The sequence below is a fragment of the Eschrichtius robustus genome, chromosome 14, assembly GCF_028021215.1.
Source record: "Eschrichtius robustus isolate mEscRob2 chromosome 14, mEscRob2.pri, whole genome shotgun sequence".
Classification (NCBI taxonomy): Eukaryota; Metazoa; Chordata; class Mammalia; order Artiodactyla; family Eschrichtiidae; genus Eschrichtius; species Eschrichtius robustus.
The window spans coordinates 43,197,341-43,217,637 of record NC_090837.1 but is presented as its reverse complement, the minus strand read 5'-3'; the positions used below and the strand labels follow the sequence as shown (position 1 = coordinate 43,217,637).

At 42.7% G+C, this 20,297-nt stretch overlaps 1 protein-coding gene across 7 annotated transcripts in view; it reads left to right on the top strand.

Annotated features, from left to right (window-relative positions):
* Positions 1 to 20,297, top strand: part of KCTD1 (potassium channel tetramerization domain containing 1) — a 180,346-nt gene that overhangs the window by 112,976 nt on the left and 47,073 nt on the right. The window contains exon 1 of one of the 7 annotated variants that reach the window (XM_068563364.1): positions 16,320 to 16,424. The exons of the other annotated variants lie outside the window; for them this stretch is intronic. The gene's annotated coding sequence lies outside the window, so the exon portion shown is untranslated. Of the gene's footprint in view, positions 1 to 16,319; positions 16,425 to 20,297 lie in introns of those variants that run through there. 7 annotated transcript variants of the gene reach the window in all.

Sequence of the window (20,297 nt, the reverse complement as noted above, 5' to 3'; positions counted from 1 at the left end):
AATTACGCGGTTTGAAAACTGTTGGGAAAAAATCCCAAAATGTGCAGGGAGAATTGGACTGAAAATACCAGTGCTTCAGAGAAGAGCCCCCTGGGCGTTAAGCTTCTTGATCCTCGCATTGTGCTTCCATTACCAAGGCTTTACCCAGGTCATCTCGGTTTCCAACATCCCTCTGGATGCCTTGGAGGAGACGGGGTGGGGCTGTAAAGTGGGGATCGCTTCTCCGACGTCGCAATGCAAGGACGTCGTGACTTTTGATGTTTCTCGTTTCGCCAGTGTTCATGTTTACCTGGCATTTTTCCTGACTATTTCCACTCATCCCAAGTGACAGTAGCCACGAAATCACAGGTTTGATGTGCTAGCTGTATATTCTAATACTCACTAAAACATCCAGAACTATTTAGAAGCAAGAAGATGCACGGTGCCCTGTTTGGGAACACCGGTGTCGACCACAGCCTCATAGAGCTGGAAGGTACCCCCCACCCCGGATTTCCTGAATCCCATGAATCGAGGCCCCCCCGGAGGTTCATCGTGCACGTGAGGCACGGTGCCCCTTGTCCAGTCGCTCCCCGGTGCCCAGAAGTGTCAAGGAAGGGCTGCTTCCTTGCTGGTCTCTCCTCACATTTGGCTAACTCACAATTTTGTGCATTCTTGGATTTTTTTTTTTCTTCCCACGCAGAGGAAAATGCTCTCAAAGACTGGTCTCCAACGTCCAGGATTGTGTAAACGGAGGGCCTCGCCCTGGGTTGGGGGGGGGTGGGGTGGAGCTTAGAGATACCTAAATCATTTGCATATTTCTCAACTACTTTTAAACACCTACCCGCAGGTGCTGCGTGGGCCCTGGAAAGGACAACTGTCCGTCAGACTGCCGAGGACGAAGCCTCTCCTAAGCTTATATAGTCTCGGGGGTGAGACAGACGGAAAGGGGAAATAGGAAACAGCGAGAAAATGGGATACAGTAGCAATATAGTAGCATATAGTCGGATATGTTCTACAGAACATGAAACCCTGGGGACATGACAGGTGGTTATGGGCACGCGGGGCCACTTAGATGGGGCACGAAGAGACCCACCCTGGGAAGAGTGTTTTCAGGCAGAGGGAACAGCGTGTGCAAAAGTTTTGGGAAATCTTTGGGAAATGCAGGTTAGTTTAGTTTAATTCTGGGTTGCCAAGAAGAGAATGAGGTAGACAGTAGATTCGACCTTACTGGAGGCAGTGGGGAGATAGGGACACCGGCTTACACAAGGTAATCATGTCCCAGAATTTAGCACGGGACGAAGCAGATCGCAAAGCGGACCAGCGCACGCGCGTTGGTGCAGTGTCTGCGGCCTGAAGCAGGTTATTGACCTCTAAATTGCACGTGATCTGTCCTGGCTGCTTACTAGCAGGGCTGCCTCATGCAGGGGTGTCTGTACCCCGCTTGGCGCAAGGCCTGGCACACTGAAGCCCCCAGCTGCAAAGGTTTTGCTAGCCGAATCCTCCTCTTAACCCCGGAGGCCTTGTGGAAAGTCCTTATGGGTAGAAAGAGAGGCACGGTGTGAAATAAGCCAAGATTTAAAAGTTGTTTGGGTAATTCTGCTCCTTGCCAGCCTCATCAAAGGAAGGCTCTGGAGAAGAGTGCCTGGTATTGGCTGGGTTTTATAGGAGAGAGATTTTTTTTTTAGGGAAATGAACTCTTTTGATATTCAGCATTCTTTCCAGAGGGCCTTTCTGGGCAGAGTTTATCCAGGCAGTACATATAAACAGTGAGATCAAGGCATTTTGTTTGGGGAAGAGTAAAAGTCGTGGCTCTAACAAATAAGTCTGGAAGGGCATATGTGGCTTTGTGTCTTTAGATTCTTTTCTTAATTTAAAGAATGTTTTATAATTTAACACATGCGCATATTAGATTTTTTAAATATGCCATGAAAAACGGCCTTGCCTCCTACTCCTGACTTCCGGTTCCCCACTTTCCTCCCTAGAGACGGCCACTGTTACATTTTCTTACAAATTCTTATGATTCAGCCATTTAATACGCATATTCAAATATATTGCATGCATCCCACATGTGTTTTGAAAGGTAGTGCTTTCTTAAACGTTTGGGTGTATGGCAGCTACTCAAAGGTTTGGGTAAAAATCAGACGACATAGAAAGGAGATGGAATAATGGGATATTATTATTGGAATATTGATTCCTGAGCATGAGTGAATTTGGGGGTTCACATAAGTAATACAAATCATTGCTAAGGGAAAAAATTAAAATCATATGTACAGTACAATGGAGCTCATTCTATCTGTAGAGACAGATTGTTTTGGAAATAAAACAGAACCTTGAATATTCTGGTTGTGTATATACTCTTGGGGAATCTTTTGGAGTCTTTTCTTCTCTCTCTCACCAAAACCTGAAAACATTTGAGGTGCTTGTGAGTGCCTTCATCTTGGCCCCTACAGCAGGCAAATGTGGTCCACAAGAAAGTGGAGAGGTGGGCCTGGGAGCTGTCCTCAGGCCCCTTGCTGGAAAGCAGGCAGTTTGTGCAGGTGAGGACCAGCATCCTCATACAGATGTTAGGGTGAGCGCCTCACCTCCTGGTAGCCCCTAGGGGATCCTCCTGAACAGGGCAGCAGCGAGGTGCTCCAGCTGGTGATCTCAGGGCATTTGCATTAGAAGCCACCAAGGTAACAGCTGGGAAGCTCGTGAGTTAATACCTCCCTGCCCCCCAGCGTAGTGTCCAGTGCAGCTCCTGAAGCCCTCAAATCCTGTTCGGCCGAGGTGTTCCAGGATTGCAGCTTCCAGTCTGTTCCCTGCTTGGAACCACCCTGCTACAGCTGGGTTCCAGTGAGAGCGGGCAGACCCCGGAGCCCGGGAGTGGTTCTGAATGGCGCCAGCCACAGTTCCATCACCTAAACCTTTATCCTTCTTCCACAAATGGCCTTTGCCCGTCTGCTAGCAGCTTTTCTTAAATTAGCAAAGAAGAATCAGCAGTAGGTAAAGGCAGATCTCCCCACCACGATTTTTCCAAACTGAAAAACTGGGTTAAATACAGGTAAGTAAGATTTTTCACAAAACCACTCAAGGCTTGCCTTAAGTTTATGATTTTTCAGATTTTAATGTCCTTTCACGTATATTATATAATTTGACCCCGACAACAACCCGTCGTGACCGTAAAACATTATTATCCTCCTTTGATAGATGCAAAAATCGAGTCTTGTAGTAGCCAAATCCCATAGCAAGTTCGAACAGAAAGTAAGACATTGTACACAGTGGACTTTCCCCAGAGGAAATGAAGGGAAACACTGGTTCTACAATAGGTTCCTAAAAAGTAAGGTTTCCAGGTCAGGTGCGTTTGGGGGAACATTGCCATCATCTTGAAACCCTATGCAAGGAAAACTATTTAATTCAGTGTTTTCCAGATTTATTTGAATTAACTCGTCATCTTCCCCCACCTGGGATAACTAGCACTACTACTTTTCATAGCATTTTGGGAAACACAAGTCTACGTCACCAGGGAAAATGTAGGTTTTTTGCAACTTTAAAAAAATGCATCTCTGTAAATTTATTTGTACTATTTAAAATAATTTTAACTTTAATAATTTAGAAACTGCAAAAGATACCCACATGGCTATCAGCCACCACTAGTATTTTCTGATTCAAGGAGCAGTGGACAAGCTGTGGGAGATGCTTGAAATCTCCTTTGGTTCTCAGCCACTTACTGGCTTTGTGACTTGGCCAAATTACTTAACTTGTCTAAACCTCAGTTTCTCTGTCTGAAAAGGGTGTTATATTAATTCTTACTTTAGGGTCATTGCAGAGATTCAATGAGTTGACTCACGTAAAGCACGTGGCACATAGTAAGTGCTCAGGAAACACTAACCTTTATTATTCCTGAGATCCACGCAGATTGCTGTTCAGCAGAGTCTGGTAGACTCTTGTCTGGGGGATAGATGCCATCAAGATTTGATTAAACTTGAGAAAATTACAGCTGAGTTTCCTAGGGCTGCCATAGCAAAGTACCATAAACTAAATGACTTAAACAGCAGAAATATATTATCTCACAGTTCTGGAGGCCAGAAGTCCGAGATAAGGTGGGTATCGGCAGGTCTGGTTCCTTCTGAGGGCTATGGGAGAATCTGTTGCATCCTGCCTTCTGGCTTCTGGTGGTTTGCTGGCAATCTTTGGTGTTCCTTGGCTTTATAGTCACGTCACCCCGATCTCTGCGTTCGTGTTCACATGGGGTTCTCCCTGTGTGCTTGCCTGTGTCCAAGTTTCCCCTTTTTCTAAGGATACCAGTCATACTGGATTAGGGCCCACCCTACTGCAGTTTGACCTCATCTAAACTCATTACACCTTCAATGACCCTATTTCCAAATAAGGTCACCTTCTGAGGCACCATTCTGAAGTTAGGGCTTCAACATATGAATATTTGGGGGACACAATTCAACCCACAACACCAACATAGTAGGTCAGTCCCACTGAGAACGTGCAAGAGGAAAGAGATCTGGTTAAATATTTGGTTGTGAATTTGTACTTGCTTTTTTTTTTTTCTTGGAACTACTTTTTTTCAATTACCTTCATTTTTTTTTTTTTTTTGTCTTTATTGAATTTGTTACAATATTTCTTCTGTTTTTTGTTTTGGTTTTTTGGCCATGAGGCATGTGGGATCTTAGCTCCCCAACCAGGGATGGAACCTGCACCCCCTGCTTTGGAAGGCGAAGTCTTAACCACTGGACCACCAGGGAAGTCCCTCAATCACCTTTATTAAGGTGGGATTACATACAACAAAATGCATCCAGTTTAAGTGTAAGTTCAGTGAGTTTTGACAAGTGTATACACCTGTGTAACCACCACCCCAGTCAAGACATAGATCATTTCCAACATCCTAGAAAGTTTCCTCTGGTCCCTCCCCAGTCAGCCCCCTGCCATAGCCCAGCCCCTAGGCAATTGATCCCTGGCCTGCTTCCTGCCACAGTGGATTAGTTATAGTTGTATCTTTTCTAGTCTTTCACATAAATGAAATTTTACAGTATATATATTCTTCTGTGCTGGCCTTTTTGCTTGTGTCTGCTTTTGAAGTGAACCATTAATCCACAGGAATCTAGTGTAGAAGTTTTTAGTAACTATAAATCCAGCCCTTAGAATTCTGTAGCTAGATGGAGCACAATTTTGATAGATCTTTTTAAAAAAACGTTATTTCCTTACTATGCCTGTGGTTCTTTATTAGAGACCTTATGCCCTCATTAAATCCTTAGATCAGCCTTGTGATGTAAGTATTCCTTTCTGCATTTATAAAAGAGGCAGTTTCTTGGTGCTTTTTTTTTTTTGTCTTTGATTACTGCTACCTGGAAAATGTGTTTAGTTGAGGGAGGTCGAACGTCAGAATATTGGAATATGGCTGTAATGGCATTTTTAGTGAAATGTCACAAGGTCATTATAAAGATTAAGTGAGATCGTACGTGTCGCATGTTGGGTATAGTGCTTGGCACACAGTGAGGGCCCCCAAGTGCCTCTTGTCGCTATGGTTATTAGTGGGCTCAGGGGCTGTCACAGCTGGAGCCCCTCTATGATAATCCAGGCCCAAGCTTTTCACCCTTCAGGGCCCAGGGAGGGGTGGGCCTGGTGGACAGAAGGTGGTCCTGTCCCCCCCTCCCTCTCCCCCCTCCCCCAGCAGCACTGCCTTTTTTCTGCTTTTCAACTGCAACTCAAGTGTAAGCTCTCTTCTGAAAAGTAAAGGTTCCACGTGAACAAATGTGGGCGCTCCCCTGAAGTTCAGCCTCCTCATTGTATGGCAGGAGAAGGTTTATTGACTTCAGGCAGCAGGAGCACTTGAACTCAGCTCTCCAAACTTCCAGCCTTTAGGAAATTAAAACAGGGGCAATGCCAACCCAACACTGAGATTGTAACATTGTGCCAGTTCAAAACGAGGACTGTTCTTACCCATCTCAGCATTTCCCGTGCCAGCCAGGCTGGAGTAAACATTGATAAGTATGCATATTGAAGTTACTCACCTTGCAGTTTCTTGTGTGGGACGTATTAAACATTTTAGAGCTAAAATATGGAACTGGCTGACACCATCTTTTTAGCAGTCATTTTCATTTTGTTTTTTTAGTTCTAATTTGTCATATTTTCCTCATCCCTTACCCTTCATATCACTTTTGAAATACGTGTGAATTAAGGTCAATTAGCGTGTGTGTTGACACCCACCTCCAACTAGATCTCCGAATCATCTTCATATCCACCTTGAAGAGGTGGTAATTTCAGCTTAAGTGGCAATTAAAAAGCAAAGAATTACACTTAATAACTTCCGCGGGGGTACCTGAGGTCTTCTGTTGTGGCGGCTCAACAAATGCTATTGGTCATCAATAATTTAGACGGGATAGCCTGTGACTTCCATGTAGTTTTACAAGGTTACCAAGGGCGCCACTTCTCTCTGGGGAGATGGCAGAGAGAAAAGAGCCGTGTTGAAGCCCTGCTCACCGGATGCTTCTTAGCTGTGGGCCTGGAGCAAGTCTCCAAGTGTCGCTGAGCCTCAGTTTCCCTTTTTGGGGAAAACAATCACATACCAGCTCTTTTCCAGCCCTGAGGTCATTTGCTATTTATTATCAAAGTAGTAGTGTACAAATTCTGTTTTAGAGCTGCTACCTCAAATATGATCCCATGTTACGGGATTAACAGTAATTTAGTTAAGCGTATTGTCAGAGTTGACAGTGAGGATATAGTCATGCTAATTAGAACAGGTACAGTGAATAGGATCTTGCTAGAGCTGTCTCATTAAGACTGAATTGAATTGATTTTGATGCTTTTTTACAGATTTTTAAATTAACAGTAACAAATGGCAGCAATTGGCTCCAAGTATATAGACTTTTATCTAGAACAGCCATAGTCCCTCTCCACGATGGTTATTTTTTTTACATTTCCACGATGCTAATTTCTTACCTCCTGTCTCCTTTTTTATCATCCAACTAAATTTATTAGTGCAACAGAATATAGCTTTAGAGAGAGACGTGGTAATCACTGCTTAATCTAACGTTTTAATTTCCGTAGTCCAACTACATGCAACAGGATATATCAAGTACATTATAAGCAGATAAAATAATTCCATTGATGAAATTTATTTTGAGTCTTATTCTATATAAATGGTTGAGTGAATATTAATACTGAGATCATCTTCCACATTATTACTAACTTCCTTTGATTACCTTTTAGTTTGGGATTTCCATTAGAAGGCCAGCATGTCTTTAAGTGTAAAGATTTAGAATATTTATTTGTTTCAACATAACACTTTCCCATACAATACTGGACTGACTTACAAACAAGTAATTACTATTTTAGCATCACTCTCATACCAGACTCTCATCTTTCGCTTATTTGTCATACATACAAGCTGCAGAAGGAGGCATGTTATCTATGTTTGAGGGCACTTAATTCACATGGGAATTCTTTAGGTCGTGGCTAACTAAGCCCCTCATCAGAGTGAGGAGTTTCTGAAGACATGTGAAAAGCAATCTTGTGGGATTTATTTTTTATTTATTTATTTTTTAAATTTTATTTTTTTTTTATTTATTTATTTTTGGCTGTGTTGGGTCTTCGTTTCTGTGCGAGGGCTTTCTCTAGTTGCGGCGAGCGGGGGCCACTCTTCATCGCGGTGCGCGGGCCTCTCACTATCGCCGGCTCTCCTGTTGCGGAGCACAGGCTCCAGACGCGCAGGCTCAGTGGTTGTGGCTCACGGGCCCATTTGCTCCGTGGCATGTGGGATCTTCCCAGACCAGGGCTCGAACTCGTGTCCCCTGCATTGGCAGGCAGACTCTCAACCACCGCGCCACCAGGGAAGCCCCAATCTTGTGGGATTTAAATAACATAATTGTGAAAGTCGGGCAAGTTTTCATTAACCAAGTGTCTTCGTTGAGCTAGAAGTTGTACTTCAACGGATTTGAGAATAAAGTAATAAAAGTAATAAAGTAATGAAAAATAAACTAAAAGCAGGAAAAAAATGAATTTACTGCTTACTGTTCTTGGCAGTTAATAATATCAGAAGTTCATCAATATACACTACGTGTATCAGTTAGAGTATATTCTCTTTTCTTAGCAGAAAAGATAATACTTGTAAAGTTTAAGTTTCTGGGTATTTGGATAGTACTGCATACTATGCAGTATAATGTAAGCTGGGACCTCACAGCAAGTTCAGAACCACTAAACAGAGGGAATGAGAAAGGTTGTATGAGCGACATATGTGTAGACAGGTATTTTGTAAGTATCTCTTAAAATAATCATTAAATCCTTTAGAAATAACATCATTTGTAAAATCTTTAAAACCATCATTAAAAATAATAGCTTACTTGTGGACTTCCCTGGAGGTCCAGTGATTAGGACTCCATGCTTCCCCTGCAGGGGACACTGGTTTGAACCCTGGTCAGGCAACTAAGATCCCACAAGCTGTGACGTGCTGCCACAAAAAGAAAAAAAAAATAGCTTACTTTTGTTAAAGGTTATATTTCAGGCACTAGGTAAGTGCTTTTCATAACTGTCTACTCTTATACATGAATTATTGATTTTTCACAATAATCACAAAAAGCATTATTATTACCTTGTTAAAGATGGGGAAACTGAGGCAGAGAGTGGTTAAATCGCACAGTAGGCACGTGATGGAACTAGGATGGAAGCCCAGCGCTCTGGCCCTGGAGCCCTCCATTCCATTCTGCCTCTGTGCACCATTGCTGATGTGTTAGTAATATTTTTCTAAATAGAATTTAGAAAGAATAGCTGTCAATTCATAAGATTATACCATAAAATATTTTACTTCATTTGAAAATGTTATTCTACTACCGAATAAACGTTCACCTAAGTTATTCATAACATTTCTCATAGTGTCTGTGTTTAAATAATGTGCGGCTCTATGTTGCTCTGTTGTGTTGCTTGAAGCGTTCTGCCTGTTCCAGCCCCAGGTTCATTTTCTGTTTCCCCTTCTGCTTCTATTCTCTGTACAAAAGTGGTTTCCAGTCCCTTCAATGGTTAGCGCAGCCATGGTGCTCCCACCTTTCCCAGCCCCTCCTGGAATTCAGTATTAAATTATTCATCAAATGGTTATTAGTGCCTGGTAAATGCCAGGCTGTGTGCTGGAGACTGTCAACAAAACACTGTTCCGGTCCCCGCGGAACCTGCAGCCTGGTTGATTTCCAGGGGTGACTTTGAGTACGTCTCATTTGTGAAACGCTTCACCCCGGACTGGGACTTGGTGGCGTTTGACTCTCTACTCTTGTCCAGCCTTACCCCACCGACCCTGAGTCTGTACGTCGGAGCTGCAGGAACCCAGAATCAGCCCCACAGAGCTGGCCACCTTGTCATTTTTTGTAAACCTCAGCAATACCAAGACTCCTCATGCCCTGCTTCTCCGAATGTGGACTGCTAACCCCCGAGGTTCCTCCCAGCGCCGGTGTTTTTATTGCGCAGTATGGCAGCATCGAGCTTCTGTCTTGGGAAGTATGCGTTTACTTTATTTCCACAAAATCCCTATCGCCTCATTAGTGTTTAATTTTTCCTTAATTGACATTTATGCTTTTTAACACCATGGGATGGTGGGTTTTGTCTTTTCTTTTTTTTTTTTTTTTTTTTGTTTGATGGATGGGATGGGTAAATAACAAATCCAAAAGTGTTTGGGGCCACGGCCCAAAGGGAGAAATCACTGAGGTCATTTACTGGAAGGCGAGCAGAGCTCTCAGTGATGGAGCCTTATAGACTTGCTTTATCATCATCCGTACTGTTTATTCATTTTCTACTGTGTGCAAAGATAAAAAAGTGTTTCATTAAGTACTGCGGGGAGTTGGTAGGAAAAGTAACTGGGCAGGGCTTACCCCCCTCATTTCACTCTGATTGTGGCTGTAAGCTTTCATCTGATGCCTGTGATCTTCCATCCTGCAGGCTGGAGCCGTTGATCTGCAAGCTCATATATGGGGCCAGCTTTCCATCAGGGTCAAGGATCTATCTACCTGGTTCTCTAAAAATTAGGCTTCATCTCCACAATCTTCAGAAGGAAGCAATACATAGTGTGATCATTCAGACTGATTATGAAGGAGACCAATGCAAACTGTAGGACCTAGAGAACGCTTCAAACCCTCCCCGCAACCCTCTCTCGCTGCTCCCCACTTAGAGGGATTAAGTAAGATCTACTGTGGAATAAACAAGAGGACCTGTGGGCCAGCAGCCGGGCGTTAGAAACTGACCTCCTGAATAGAAAAGTGGATAGGTGGTTGGGAAATGAGGAGATGAAACTCGTCCGATTCACCCCACTCTCCAAACACACACGCTTTTCTTCCTGTCTCTTTCTTCCTGTCTCTCCGGCATTTCCCTTTTCATCAATTTCTCTTCCCGTCTACCTCCCACATCACTGGCCTTTTCTCCCTTCCTGCCCCTCCTCCATCCTTGTCTCCTCATTTCTTCTTGGCCTCTGCTCTTGGGCTATTTTCTGTTCTTTTCCTGCTGCCCTAATGGCGACCGCTTTTCCCCTTAGACGACGTTTCATGACCCACCTCCTCACTCCGCCACCCCCTCCGTTGCCGTGGCATTATATAGTGTCTTGTGGTTAAATAACCATCTAATATACAAAATTAAGCCGGGGCTTTTAAGACTACCAAAGGCGTTCTGCTGCACGTTGCACTTCCTTAAGTGGAAATGCTCCAGTGCAGTGCTGTCTGCTGCTTGCAGGCAAACCGGAGGGCAAGAAAGGATGGAAGAGGGGCAGGAAGGGAGAAAAGGCCAGTGATATGGGAGGGAGACGGGAAGAGAAATCGATGAAAAGGGAAATGCCAGAGAGACAGGAAGAAAAGCGTGTGTGTTTGGAGAGTGGGGTGATTCGGACTAGTTTCATCTCCTCATTTCCCAACCACCTGAGTCTGACCCAAGTCCTAGTGGGTCAGGCGCTACCAGATTGCCCCAGACCGAGGCAGCACATTTGAGAGAGGAAAATGCAAGCTTAGATCCCGGAATATTTTGCTTCTGACTTTTTAATCAACTGACTCTTTATGACCTCGGGCAACTACTGGGCCATCTGAATATTCCTGCTTCAGTTTCTCTTCTTTGCAAAAGACAGTATCGACCTTCCTTCCTTCCTCTCTGGACCTTTTGGAAGGCTTATGGGTTGCGATTGTTCATAAGGTCTTTGGAGTTCTGGGATCTCATAAGTTAACTGCTTCTTAGGCATAAGGCACTATGTTAATTCCAGGTATGATTTTTTTTTCTAATGCATTTCCATTTTTGTACCATACTTTTCTTGCCAATCAGGTTGATCTTTAAAAAGTTAGTTTGTTTTTTTACTCTTGTTGGTATTTATTTTAAGATACTTCTCCAAGAGTACAGACGTCTCCTCCTTTATTGTGTGAAAACCGTAAGCAATAGCTTGTTGCAATAAAATCCGGAGGAGGGTGGCCGCCTTGCTGCTGCCTTTACTGCTCATTCACTTTCTTCTGAATCCGTGCTTTCGGTGCTATCTCCTCATCCATGTGCTCCTAAGCAGGAGGTTTCATCAATCAATGTCCCCTCTAAAATTTCCCAAGAAACAACTCTCATACCGGGACCAGCAGTTCACCTGCAGGCACTGCTGCGCCTCCCAGGGTCACTGGCCACCGCTGGCTGCTGCCAGATCCGGCTTCAACCACGTCATCAGGGGCAGAGCCAGAGCAATCCATAGAGTCACCTCCACTCTTACTTCACACCAGTTCCCACTGGCAGCTCAGATGGGACTCATGGAACTCAGAGTCAGGATGACCCAAACAGCCAGAATCCGTCTCCATCTTCTGAGGACAGATATTCCACCTGGCACGAGATGTCACCCGGGAGAAGCATTTTTGGCAAGCCACTCGCCCTCTGGCATGCCTGTCAACATGACACGCCACCCATTGGTTCTAGTGTGGAAACATCGAGACTGTTACTCTCAATTGCCCCGATTTTTTTTTATGACTCAATATGTCTTTTTGAAAAGATGACACTGATTCTGCTTATAAGAGATTCTTACTTTATTAAAAAGCATTTGTTTTCTATCACTCAAATAACTGTTTTCTATTCTATAAGGGAATCTCAGATAAGCTGCTTTCAGACCACCCTAGTATTTTAGAACAGTATTGTTTATAAATATATAAACAATACTGCAGTAAAATATTGCACCAAGGAAAGAATATCTCTGAAGTAGGCATTCTGCTCATTAAGCACCATATTTTATTGGTCATTTCCTCCTGTCAGTGAAGGCAAATAAAAAGCAGTAGTGATTAAAATTTAATCTTCCTAATCAGCTAGAGAAAATGCTATGACTGTTAAGAAATCTCTCTGCGTTGGCTTCTTCTTCTTCTTCTTTTTTTTTTTTTATTTTTGCCCTCATAGTTTTGGAATGCCTTTCATTTCATGACCAGTTCTTCTTTCTTTCAAAAGAATTTTGAATTCCAATTCTGACCTCCTAAAATGCTAACTTTCTTAAAACATTTGAATCTCTATGGTTTATATTTTTAAAAATCATAGAATTATTTTTTAAAAATCAGGATTGAAAAAAGCACTATAGACCAGCTGGTTCAATTGCATCTATTACAAATGGGAAAACTGAAGTGAGAAATGAAATAATTTGCCAAGGCCACATAACTCATCAGTAACACAGCTCCGACTAAAACTTGGGCCTCCACTCTGTCACATCCTCAGGAAAACATATCTGAGTTTAGAAACTTCAGTCGATGTCAACACTGTTAGAAACACTGCAACTGGTTTCCTTTTTAAAAGGTAATTGGGTCGAAAATTAGGAGTATGATCCTTATAAGACAGGTATGTCTTATTTAAAAATAATGTACTCTGGACTCATAAAACCAAGAGTGATTCATTCCTTACTGTCCCAAAGTAGTGTTTGCCCTCCGAATGATTCGCTTAAGTAGTTCTCGGGACATTTAAAATATAATTTAATTTTTTTTTTTTTGTTTTTTACATGGGGCTCTCTTGTCATCAGGAATTCCTTGTGTATATGGTTTATTCCTAAATCAGACTCTTACTCCCTGAATTGTTCACTTCCACAGTACCCTAGCCCGGCACCAAACAGATTAGTGAGCCTACATTTTCTCAGCGAATGAACAAGTGAGCAAATGAACTTTTTGAACACACCTATTATGTAAATGAGAGTAAGTCAGCATACTTACAAATTTGTGTATCTTAATTTTTTATTTTTTAATGCATAAAGGTCGAGCAGGGCTTCCCTGGTGGTCCAATGGTTAAGACTCCGCGCTTCTAATGCAGAGGGCACGGGCTCCATCCCTGGTCAAGGAAGTTCTGCATGCCATGAGGCACGGCCAAAAAAAAAAAGAAAAGTGTTTCTCATAAAGGTCAAGCAAATAGGCATCTTAAGAGGAGATTTCTAAGGACTCAGTTAAGGTTAGAAGGCACCCATTTAGCTTTTGACACTCTACCGGCCAAGGAATTTTTATGGCCACATCGAAGAAAACAGTAAGTCAAGCTTATTGTTTATTTAGAGGCAGATGTGTCCTGTAGGTAACATCTAGGACTAGCAGTTAGAGCAATCAATGAAATGCCAATTCTCTGTGCCGGGGAGACAGAGTCAGGGGCTGGGGGGAAGGTGTCTGCTTCCTAGACCAGCTGGCTCCTGCCTTGTGCCTGACCACTACCCATCCATCCTTCGAACTCTCCAGCCAGTTGTCTTCATCCCAAAACAGACCGAGTGGAAGAATGTGGATGGGGCAACACAGATCTCTCCCTTCTCTTGTGAAAACCAGGGCATGGATCGTCTAGTAGTAGAGAGTGGCAACCTTATCCTGGTACACAATGGCTAGCGTGTAAAATATCACAGTAACTTCATTACTAGGTAATTATAGGCTAAGCCACTTGACCTCAGAGCCAACTTCCTTCTCTGTGAAATGGTGATAATACTTAACATTGTGCAGGGGTTTCTGGTTTCAGACTAGGCCCTCTCTGAGTGTCAGGTACTGTTTCACCGTCAACCTTTGCTGCCATCTGCATCTTCCTTCCAAGAAAGCAGGTGCAGAACCGACTTCTGGAAACACAGGAGGTGTGCGTGTGCAGCTTTTATCATCTTGCTGGGTTTTAGATCTGGGAATGGAGAGGACCTGGGGGAGGGGACAGATGACCAGATAGCTCCCAAGAGTGTAGAAATCATAGGCCCCTGCCCCTTTCTTTCAGGATCAAACTAAATAGACTTGTGTCAGCTAAATATGAGCTTACCGTGACCTGAGGCCCATTTAATTTTCTGTTCCGCACATTTCCTCCCTGGCAAGAAAATAAAGGGAAAGGAAGCATTACCCCTAAGTTCTGTTCCATTTCTGTATTTCTTCATTCAGTCCTTCATTTAAAAATGTCCAAAAAATGCTGATTATGAAAGTAAGATATAACAGTGTGCCAAGAGTATGTACTAATTGATTCGATTGAGCAAAATAGTGCTGTTTTTCTCCTTTTTTAAAATAATATTTTTTTTAATTTTGAAAGTAATAACTGTTCAACACCATAAAGCACAAGAGAAAAAAACAAAAACAAAATTTGCCTGTTACATCATCACCCAGTCCTGCCCCCTACTAACATTTTGGTGCATTTAATTTCAATTTTTTTCATGGTACATACACATATTTTTGCAAAAAATGGCCTTTCCCTATAGAACTGTGACAGAACCTGCTTTCGCTTTAATGCTATGTTTTAATTTTTAAAAACCAGTAATATCCATAGTTGAGCTACAATGTCTATTTTAAAATACTCTGTGATGTTTTAAGTACATTTAAAAATATCCAAGAAATCTAATTTAAAAATTAATCCAGCTATAATAAACACAGCAAAACTCTATCAAAGTGTTCTGTTTTTACAAATTCACTTTGCTTTTGGGAAAAAAAAGCAGAGAAATCTTGGCAAATAGTTGTTCTTTTCATGGTCCCAGCTTGATAATCTAATACAGGAACTTCTTGGATATGTATTTCATTACTGGAGGGGAAAAAGGCACATTGAGGGCACTCACTCCATATCTGGCAAAGATTGTGCATTAAAATAGATAAACAATAGTAACCCCTACTCCTGGCCCAAGGCAAGACGAGTAACATTTTGCTATTTCAGATTAGGAAGTAATTGCAGATTAATTTAACACAGTTGCTAGTCATTTTGAAACAACTTTGAAGTCTCCTATTTTTGATTTCCGTTTTTTTTTTAATCTGCGAAATTAAGATTTGATCTGAAAAAAATATTAATACAGCTCAAGTGCCATTTCATTTATGAACCTACTGTGATGATCTCATTCTCTACTTCCTTTTATAGGCTTTGTCCAAAGCACGTAACTCACATGTTGTTATGCTCTGTCCTATTTTGTTTTTATTTATCTATATCCCACTATGTAGTACTTTATCAGTGTAAAACGCTGTCTTTCTCACCCATGGGTCTTACCTCCTCAACTGCTTTAAAACTTCTCTATACTTCTCACTGGATCCATAGACATCTTCTCTATACATCGGGTGTACTGGTGTATTAAATTTCATTTTTCACGTGCAGAAGGAAAGAAACTTCCTTTGTCTTTCTCTGTGCCATGCACTGTATTGTATGCCTTCACAAACATCTCACCCACTGCCAGCTTTATCTCTCTGTGGGGTGGGAAGATTCATCCTGTCTTACAGATGAGGAAACTAGAGTTGCATAGGTTTGGTAACTTCTCCAAGATGACACAAAGGCTGAACCTGAACTCAAACCAGGTCTTCAGATTCCCAAAACCAGGGCTCTTTCTCCTGTACACTTGAGGTGTTCTGTGTAGGTGATTTTTTCCCCAGCTATATAAAGTTTTGAAAGTTGTCTTACCTTTAAAAAAAGTTTTTCTTTATCATATTTGGGCAGAAAATTTTCTTCAATATACTATATACTTTCCAATCTAAGTTAGTCTGGGGTTTGATCTGGGGATGACTTAATTTTGGATGATTCTTATATAGGCTAGAAAACCAATGACAACACTTGTTATACATCTCTGAATTAAGAGTAAGCAGGTTCTATGAGTTTGAAGGGAGTTCCTGTGAATAAAGTGAATGGAAGATTTGATATCAAATTTGGATGTTCAGAAGACTTTCCAGCCTAATTCTCTGCTGACTTCAGAGATTGACAGAAACAGTCTTTTGAAATAATGCTAGGGCTTGGTTGTTTTTTTTTTTAAACCTATATGAAATTATAAGAAAAGATTTTTTTTTCTCTCTCTCTCTCCAGGGTCATCCTGCTATTTAAAGTCAGAAGAGACCATAAAGTTTGACACATAGTAGGAGCCCAATCAATACTACTTGAATGAAGAAACAGTGAGGGCCCTTACAAAATATGTTAGCTTTATGGTTGAGAGTCTTACTACCCGTTTGAGTAACTATGGTCGGTGAAGGGATGTTTCTCTCTAAAAAACCTTCACTGTGAGTCCAACAGGATTGTGTCAGCTCTAAACTAACCCTCCCAAGGTAACCACAGATTTCCATCCTAGGAATCAGGATCCTGGTCTAAGACACTTTGATTACAGGCTGCACGGCCTAAATGGTTGGCCAGCTATCAGAAAACAGAATCAATCAGAACGCTCCGTTCTCCGTGCATTCCGTATAATTTAGAAGCTACTTGAGTATGCGTGTGAGAGTGTGTGTGATTTACACGTATTTTAAACCCAGGCTGAAATTTGTGGAAAAGTTATGATTTGTGTTGAATTCCTTCGCTGCTCTATTGAATGTCATGAATTATAATATCAAATAATATAGATAAATATTTTACCGTAGACATGCTTTTCTGGAAGTATCCCTAAGAAACCTGTTTCTTTTCCCAGTGATAGAGGTAATATAGTCCTACTAGATAGTGAAACGTGACATGAGACAGGGGCATACATTCTTAACAAATAAAGTCATTAAAACTTTCAGTTTAAACTTTAGCTCATTTGTTCTAGGCGGTGCCCCTGGGGCTCCTGTTTGAACAGCACACAGCAAGGTTAGATTTAGGAGGCAAAGTTTTCATTAGCTTCTTTTGAAAGATGCCTGAAGTCAAATCCCTTGAAGGACTATCCTCCCCCAAAATCATTGCCGCTCTGTTGGATAGGTGAGATAGATGATTAAGCTACAAGGAAGCCGCAGACTGAAAGCAGCTGGGAAATGGAAATCTTAAAGATAAACTGATCAACATGCCTGGAAAATCTCTACAGGATAGAAATGAGGGAAAGAAGAATTAGAAATAGAATTTCAGGTGCAGTTTCATGTCAGGGTATTAGAGTCAGATTTGGTGAATCCTACGAGAGGGAATAATAGACGTCTTTTTGGCTTTTTTTTTAAAATTTTTTTTTCTTTTAATTAATTAATTAATTATTTTATTTTTGGCTGCATTGGGTCTTCGTTTCTGTGCGAGGGCTTTCTCTAGTTGTGGCGAGCGGGGGCCACTCTTCATCGCGGTGCGCGGGCCTCTCACTGTCGTGGCCTCTCTTGTTGCGGAGCACAGGCTCCAGACGCGCAGGCTCAGTAATTGTGGCTCACGGGCCCAGTTGCTCCGCAGCATGTGGGATCTTCCCAGACCAGGGCTCGAACCCGTGTCCCCTGCATTGGCAGGCAGATTCTCAACCACTGCGCCACCAGGGAAGCCCCTCTTTTTGGCTTTTAAAAGAAGACTGTATTTCACAGAAATTTAAATGAGTATCTGAACAGGAAAGTGTTTTGATTGGAGGAGTTTCTTCCAAGATTATTTTTGGTTTATTTTCTTTTTAAGTTTAATGTAAGAGTCAAGTGAATAGGGGACTTCCCTGGTGGTCCAGTGGTTAAGACTTCGCCTTCCAATGCAGGGGGTACGAGTTCGATCCCTGGTCAGGAAGCTAAGATCCCACATGCCTCCTGGCCAAAAAACCAAAAACATAAAACAGAAGCAATACTGTAACAAACTCAATAAAGACTTTAAAAATGGTCCACATCAAAAAAAAAAGAGTTAAATGAATAAATCTTAGACATACATACGTATACAACTGTTTAACCTCCGGGATTAAGATTCAGGACTTTTCTAGCTCTCCAGAAGGCTTGTTCTTATCCCCTCCTAGCCAGTTACCCCCCCGCCCCCCAGAAAAGGTGGCCAGAGTTCTGAGCTTTGTCATCACAGATTCCTTTTGCTGTCTGTCACCTCGGGGGAAGGGAGTCGTTCGGGATGTGCTTTTATGTCTCAGCGCTGGCTCTCTGAGCTCCAGAGATGTGTATGCAGTAGCCCCACTGTGTGGTTACTAATCTCTTTTATTTTCATAAAATCAGTTAAAAAAAAAAAAAGGAAGAAATACTGTTAGAAGGGGAGAGGGAAATGCATGTGTTGGGTGGGGGGCAGTCACAGACCATTTGTACTCACTTTAAAATGTCCCTGCTTCTCCCTGAGTGATAAGTTCAAGTTTACCATGATTTGGGCGTCCAGAGATTAAGAAAAATTCAAGCAAGGTTTACTCTGCTGTCCCATATGACAGCCACGAGCCACACTTGGCCTACCTACCTTAAAATTTAAATTGATTAAAATAAATTAAAATTACAAATTTAGTCCCTCAGTCGCCCTAGCCCCACTTCAGGGGCTCAAATAGCCACATGGGGTTCGTGGCCACCCTACTAAATGGTGCAGATATGGAACATTGTTTCCATTCTTGCAGAAAGTTCTGTTGGACAGCGCTGTTTAGAAAACTGACTATGAGCTTCCCTCCTCTTCCTCTTCCCCTTTTCCCTTCATAAGGATGTTACGGTGGGTTTACTTATGTTTTCATTGTAAGTTACCATTTAATTCTGTGGTCCTCAGACCATCGTCTTACAAGCTTCTGTTTCCTGCACTTTCCCTCCATACTTGGGAAGAAAACAAGTGGAAGAATTCTCACAGTGTACTGAAGTTTTAATTTCTAGAATGTACCATGTGCTCTCCTTCCTGCATCCCACTGTGAGTTGACTTCTCATCCATGAGATCTCAGCTTAGACTGTCTCCAGGGAGCCTTCCACGTCCCACCTCCCAGCCCCCAAGACTGGGTTATGTATCCCTGCAGTTAAGCTGCCACAGTAAGCTGCTGGCCTTCCCCTGCCTGTTTCCTGGCTTCTCTCTCCCACTGAACAGGAGCAGCCTGTCCTGTTCGCTGCTGTATGTCCATCCCTGGGGACACTGCCTGGGACTGTGGAGGGAAGGAACAGTGGGCTGCACAAGGAAGGGGCAATAGCCAAGTAACTTAATGTTAGAGTGGGGTTCCTTCCCCCAGCCCACCACCCGGATGAGGAGTTCCAGAAGGGGGGTTATCAGAAACACACTTCTGTCTGGCCACCCTTCCGAATACACCTCGGTGCTCTGAGCTGTTTCTCCGGCAGTGATGAGGGCACATCCAAGACGCTTGCCCTCTCTCTGGTTAAAGTTCATGGTTTCCGTCTCATCAGAAGTGAGAGGCTAAAAGACATATACAAACTGAGATGGTGCTGGGCGAGCAATTAAAAATGGGCAAGTGTAGTTGAAGAATGGTGATAATATGATAGAAAATTCTGCTGCATCTGGCAGCAGGCAGCTGTTCTTGGCGTCACAGGCCAAGTCTCGCCGAGCCGAATGACCTCTTGGGGAGGCGGCTGTATCCAGGAAGGGTAGGAATCAGGATCGGTAGCAGAAATCCCAACTCAGACCAGCTTTAAAGATGAACTTATTTTCCCAAGTATCAGGAAATCAAGAGATTGGAGGCTCAGAGTTGGTTGATTGGGTGTCTCAGCAGTGCCAGGGAGGACCCAGATCAGCCATCCTGGGCACTGGCTTCATCCTTAGGCTGGTAGGGAAGTGGCTTCTGTAGGCTCAGGCATCCCATCCGGGACTTCAGCATCTATAGATAAAAAAGAGAAGGTGTCAGTTCCGGTCACTGGTGAGGGGAAGGAGGTGGCCAGAGTTGTGTCACTGAAGCATCTGGAGTTGATGTAATAGATCCGAGGGTCTCCTACAAGCGCCAAGACCACCTGGCCCAAATATGCTCCCCCACCCCAGCCTATGCATTCTTTCAGCCTGCATCAGTGCAGAAAATACTGAGTGGAAACCCTTAACTCCATTAGCTAATAGCAGTTAATGCCTTAGAAATGATCTAACTAACGGGACAAATACGGAACACAGAAAGCTCCCAGGATGGGAAGAGAGAGCCTCGGAGAAGAGGTAGGAAGGCTCACCAAGGACCAATTATAACACGTCAGGTCTTACTAGAACCAACAAGGACCTACTGTATAGCACAGGGAACTATACTTAATAGTTTGTAATAACCTATAAGGGAAAAGAATCTGAAAAAGTGTGTGTGTGTGTGTGTGTATATATATAAATAACTGAATCACTTTGCTGTA